This window comes from Coturnix japonica, chromosome 2 (genome assembly GCF_001577835.2).
Source record: "Coturnix japonica isolate 7356 chromosome 2, Coturnix japonica 2.1, whole genome shotgun sequence".
In the NCBI taxonomy this organism is placed as follows: Eukaryota; Metazoa; Chordata; class Aves; order Galliformes; family Phasianidae; genus Coturnix; species Coturnix japonica.
The window spans coordinates 64,919,021-64,924,971 of record NC_029517.1 but is presented as its reverse complement, the minus strand read 5'-3'; positions in this window follow the sequence as shown (position 1 = coordinate 64,924,971).

Genomic DNA, 5,951 nt, shown 5'->3' with positions numbered 1-5,951 from the left:
CTTAGAGTTCCTATGGAAAGTAAATAATTCAAAATGTATTAAGTTAGAGCTGCTTAATTATATGACTTTTAATTTTTCTTTTTAGATGCAGAGCTTTGGATGCAAATTGCATCCAAATTCACAGCAAGGAAGAAATATTTAATACTTGTTAGTAGTAGGCACGCATACAGTCCATATGTTTTGACAAGATGGCAGTCAAGGAAAGGGTAGTTTGATTTTTATCACGTGAACTGAGCCTTCACAGAGAACTGGCATGTTTAGATTTGTTAAAGTGAAGTATCTGAGTTTTTCATCATGAACATCAGCATGGAAAATTAGTTATGCTCTGGCTGAATGCCTAAAGCTACAGTCGCTGATTCGATCATATTTACTGAAACATTAGATCAGAAATATAGGTATCTAGTACTTTTCTGACATATTAAATATGCTAGAAATGCACTCATGTTTCACTAGATAAGACTAAAGGCTCTCTATGGAAAGAACAGCTTAATATTTCTCATTACAACTCATGTTCAGACCTCTAATGCAATGGAGAGCAGCATGGAGGGGCAAAGCCATGGTGGCTTTCTTCAAGCTCTCTGCTTGGGAGCCATTTGGACACCAAAGGAGAATAACAGAAAAGCTGTTGAAGCTACAATATCTCCAGGTGTCCACAACAACCTCCCAAGATCCCGTCACAGCCCATTTTCCATTTCATAACAGGGTGGTTGTAATAGATGTGTTGGACACAGCGCATAACGTGCTCAGTGTTTTGATGCATTTCTCTAAAAAGTCTGACTTGAACAAATCACTCGTGGTGAGATAAAAAGAAAAGCTAATCTGGTTAAATCATTGCATGGCTGAATTATTTATATTTAATCCCTGTTACCTACAGCGGTTCCACATTTAAAACTCTGTTCAGAACTAGAATTATGCCCATTTCTAAAGATTTCCTATATAACTTCCAGTGTCCAGAGGAATGATGGTGTGCTCCTCTGCTAGTTTTGACTTGCTTCATCTTGTTTGAAAACTTATTTTCTTGATTTTCATTTGTTTTATAACACTATTATCATTATTACCAGATTCTTCTCTCTTCTGCTGCCTTCTTTTTCAATGAGTACCCTCCCTCATGTTTTTAGGGAACTATTTCACCATGTTTCACCTTTTCCTCCCTTTCCTCTTCTTGTTTTCTCTCTTAGTAACAATTTACCTGTCTCCAAACTTTCTTTCTTTCAATGCATTGCTCTTCCTCTGGTGATGTGAAGTAAAACCCTGTTGGACACCTTTGTCATTTGTGAATCGAAGGTGAATGTGGCCAATAGGTTATGTATCTGAATGTCTAGAATGGCTTTGTGAAATAGAAAGGGAGTTGAATGTTAGCCTGCTGTGGAAAGAAACACAATCAGTATTAACTATAGTGGCTGCTTTGTTATTTTTATTTTTTAATTTATCAAACAGTACCTAGGGAATTAATTTTCTAAACCATAAATTAAACGACGTGCTACACAGTAGCTTCTCAATTAATCTGAGATATCCAGATGGTGAATGAAGGTTTGAAGGGCAAAACTTCCATAGCAAGAGAAGAGAAACAGTGGGAAATAGATGTAGAAAGTAAGACAAAGATCTAAATAAAGAAGCCGGATAGAGAGAAAAACTTCCTTGCACCAAAGGTGCAAAGCTGTAGATCATAGAAGCCAAAGAGTCAAGTTTTGAGTGAGTAAGATGCATAAGGAGAGTGTTCTTGTTTAAATCCTAATTAGTTCGCTCCCATGTGAAAGATTGTCTGTTTGCTTTATTCTTGGTTCTCTGTACATTCCTCTTCACTTCTGTGAAACCATAAATATTGCAATTGACATCAGTTGTTAGGGGGGAAAGAAGTTGATTAGTGTTCCCAAACTTCCAGATTAGATTACATGACACCTAGAAGCATAAACCGAATGTTAAGTAATGGTAAGTCTGTCAGTTAGAATTATAGTCCTCCATGCCTTTGAGTCTTCTTTTCTGAAGAGAGGTGGTGCTGCAGTTCAGAAAAGAAAACGAAGGGAAAGAAATTGCCCTTATTTGTCCCTTAAATTGCATCTGGCTTTGAAAGAACAACCTCAGAGTCCAGCTCTTCCTTGGGTGGATATTAGAGTATGTTGGTCCTGGTTCCGAGCCACCAAATGGGTACAAAACAAATCAGGGAGAAAGTTCTGATTAAAAAATAATTAAAAACAGTTTTCTTACTGTATTTCATGTGGAACTGGCCAGAAACCATGAATGAGTAACGGGCTGCACAAGTGTGTTTTTCCTTCAAAACTTCATTCACCTTCTGGATATCTCCAGTATCCAAGATTCTGCTCTTGCATATGTATAGCCCCCCATTTCTTGTCCTTCAGACTGGTTTCATTCAGGGTATGCTGAGAAATCACGGGGGCTCTGTAATGTGTCAGGCATCACAATGGACCAATATTAGTGGTGGCAGATAAAAGCAGCTGCAGGTTACTTAAGAGGGTGTGTGCCGTGTAATGGAAGAGAATTCAACCATGGAAAAAAATAGCCTCCAGTATTCCATCATTAAGGGGAACGCATTAAAGCAGCTGCAAAATTAACAGACAGGAAATTCTTTCTTTATGATCCATGAAATCTTCAATCTATATTATGCTATTCTTCCCAACAACTCCAAATTGCATAACTGAATTTCCCTGTTTATTAATTTTGTAGCATTGTGACTTACAATTGAAAGTAAATTGCCCAGAAGAAAAATCCGGTTCATTTGACCAAACCAAAGGAATCTAAAGACTGTGGAGAGAGAGTAGTGTTTCCAGCAATTTTATGTCCTCTTTTCCTGCAGCCACTGGAGTTATTGAAGCTGGGTTCTGTGGCCGTAGTGGTCAGAGTCCCACAGAGATGGTGGATGGCCATCACAATGAGAACACATTTCCTCCAGAAGCAAGAGATCTCCCATACAATTGGATTGCTCTTTCCTTTCTGCTGTGCCATTTACTGGCTTGTGAAACTCCTAGTGTTTTGTGGGTGGCAAAATGATGTCATTTTCTTCAACAGCTTGTAATAATTTCCTCTCCCAACCCTTCATGAGAGGTACAAATTACCAAAGAAAAAGGGCTATCGGCTTACAGATGGCAGCATCGCTTTCCTTTCCCATTGAGATCACAATATCCTTCTTTCTAGCTGAATGACAATTGTGCTGTCACTAAAATTACGTAACGCTCTGTCCCCTGAGAGCTTATGCTTTAGGATTCAAAGGACAGCTGTCAAAATACAACACGCTCTATTCTGGGTGTTGGAAGTCTCTTAGGGGGTTGTACAGATGAGTTTGGCTTTTTCTTTTCTCGTGTGGATCATAGATAGAATTAACAGTGGAATGTAATTCAGAAAATGACATTTATGTGGCAAGTTAAGTGATACACCTGAGGTACGAGGACACATTAAAATAACTTGTGTTTGCTGTAAATCATGGGGGCCACAGAGATCATCGAGTCCAACCCCCCTGCCAAAGCTGGTTCCCTACACCAGGTCACACAGGTAGACGTCCAGGCAGGTCTTGAATATCTCCAGAGAAGGAGACTCCACCACCTCCCTGGGCAGCCATTAGAAGAAAAAAAAAAAAGAAAAAGAAGAAAAAAAAAAAGGAAATCTTTCTAAATAACAAATCTAAGCTAGGCCAATGCAGATCTTAAACCCTCAGGCTCAGCTTTTCCTGCTCAAATGACTCATGAACTGAACCAGGTGACACCTCTGGCATTTCTTTCCTGTGGGTCTCAGGCAGATTCTTGTTTTCCCTCACTATTTCCCAACAGAAGTATTCCCTGCTCACACAGCTTCAGTTCCTATTGTAAAACATGCTGCAGAAACAGGAAGATCTTAAGAAAACAAGCCCGGTTGAATCAACATCCTTGAAACTGGAGAGAATTGATGTGAGGAAGGAGAAGTGCAAGAAAATAGATCAACAAAACTGCTTCTAAAGGGCCATTTTCTCCCACCTGAAAACAGGGAGAGAAATCCATGTTAGGTGATAAAAAAATCTATATTGAGTAACAGAAAATAAGAAAAAGCGTGGTATACTGGTGTGTGAATCAAATTTTGGTTTGCAGAGCACCTATTTCATCATCTTTTTATGTGATGACCATAACATGGAAGTAGCTGCCTGTGACACGAATGGAAGGGGAAACATCTTCAAGATAGATGAGCTCTTAGATAAGATGCCAATCACATTTTAGGAATACATTTAACATCAGGGATAAGGAGACCAACATAGATGTGCAGGTTAGGAGATTGGGACTGAGGTGCACGTGCAGGGCTTATAGGAGGCTATGAGAGTCAGAACCAGCAGAAACATTCACAGATTAGCCACTGCTAACTGCTGATCAGTGAGGAGCAATTGCAGCAAGCATAACCTGTTGCTGCTAATCTCTCTCTAAGAAGAGGTAGCAGCCACTTGCAACTCTTAGTCTTCAGGACTCTTCTCTCAGGTCCTTCCAGCTCAGCTGCTCTGTGGTGGGATCATGCCTGCAAAGAGCAGCTCCCAGGTGTCAGTGACATCCATCTGTGATGGATTATCCTTGGGGAATACCTACAGTACATAAGGTGGGGGCTGGAGAAGCAAGAGGTGACGTGGTATTGTGTGCTGCCTTCAGAGGTGATACAGCATGGAGATGGCAGAAAGGGAGAGGAAAATGGGTGCTGTTGACTGGCTGAAGTCTTCTTCATGCCTATCTGGCACACCTTTACCTTGCATGATGGGATGAGATGATGGTTTGGGATGGGTGAGACCTCTGTGGGGGACCTATGAAGAACTACAAAGCCGTGGCTGCCATTCTCCCCCATGGTTCCAGTGCAGTTAATGGGAGGAGAACAAGAGCTGAAAGTAAAGTCAATTGGCTCCGCAGGCAGAGGGAGCAGAGGGCTGGGGCGAGGGGACAGGTAGAGTAATTTGATTTGAATCAAGTTCTAAATCAGCAATCTGGAAACACTGATTTACATTATCAATATTAATTTTATTAGCATTTTACAGGGAGGAATGAGGTAATTGCAAAGGAAGATTCATTCTTATTGGCAGTTCTGACCTAGCAGCACTTCTTGCTGATTAAAAAGAGCTCAGCTGTGACCTGCCTGGGCTATCCAGCTCACCCTGGGAACTGTGAACCGTACTTCTATTTCTACTACATCTGAAAGTAATACTGCATTCATTCCTGTCATTTTTAATTGATCTGCATCTTATTGCACTGAGGGGTGATTTACGAATTTATTAATGATTTTTAAATGGCTTTTTAGTAATCTATTATTTAATTAAGGCCACAGGAATGTTTAATGTAATGGAAGAAGTCTATTCTTAAATGTGCTCAATGTACATAGCGAAACAGAACGAAAATACCCTCGCATGAAAAAATAACACAAGAAGGTGCAGTCTGTGGTTGGAGGGCTCACCTGTTGGTATCGGGACACTTTAAAATCTTAGAATGACTCATTCTCATCCTCTCTATATTGCTATTTTTGCTTAAGGGCTTTTGTTGGTACTTTTTCATATGCTAAAGGGGGTGCTGGTGGTGGTGGAGGATAACCTATTCTTCTCCATTTAAGGGGGGGAGATAACCTATATTTCTCCATTTTTCCCCCCTTTGTCACTGAACTTGTAATGAATCTGGTACAGGTGACAACCCAACACGCTGGACTAGCCCAGCTGGCTTTTCTTCTTCAAGCATGGTGGTAAACATAGCATCAGCATTTTGCAATCGTTTCACTTATAAAGATGCCTGGAAGAGGTCGTGCCATTTCAAAGCTAATTTGAACATCTGAAATAAAACTATACGTAGCCTTAACTTCTTTACTTTCTCTGCGATTCCTGTGAGCTCCTTGCAAACATACACTATTCAACCACTTGACTCCTCCATTGCCGGAGCGAAGGGCTGCGGTGTGGAGCTGTGGTGAGGGCGGCACAGGGGGCGGGGGCTGTTGGCGGGCGGGGAGGCAGG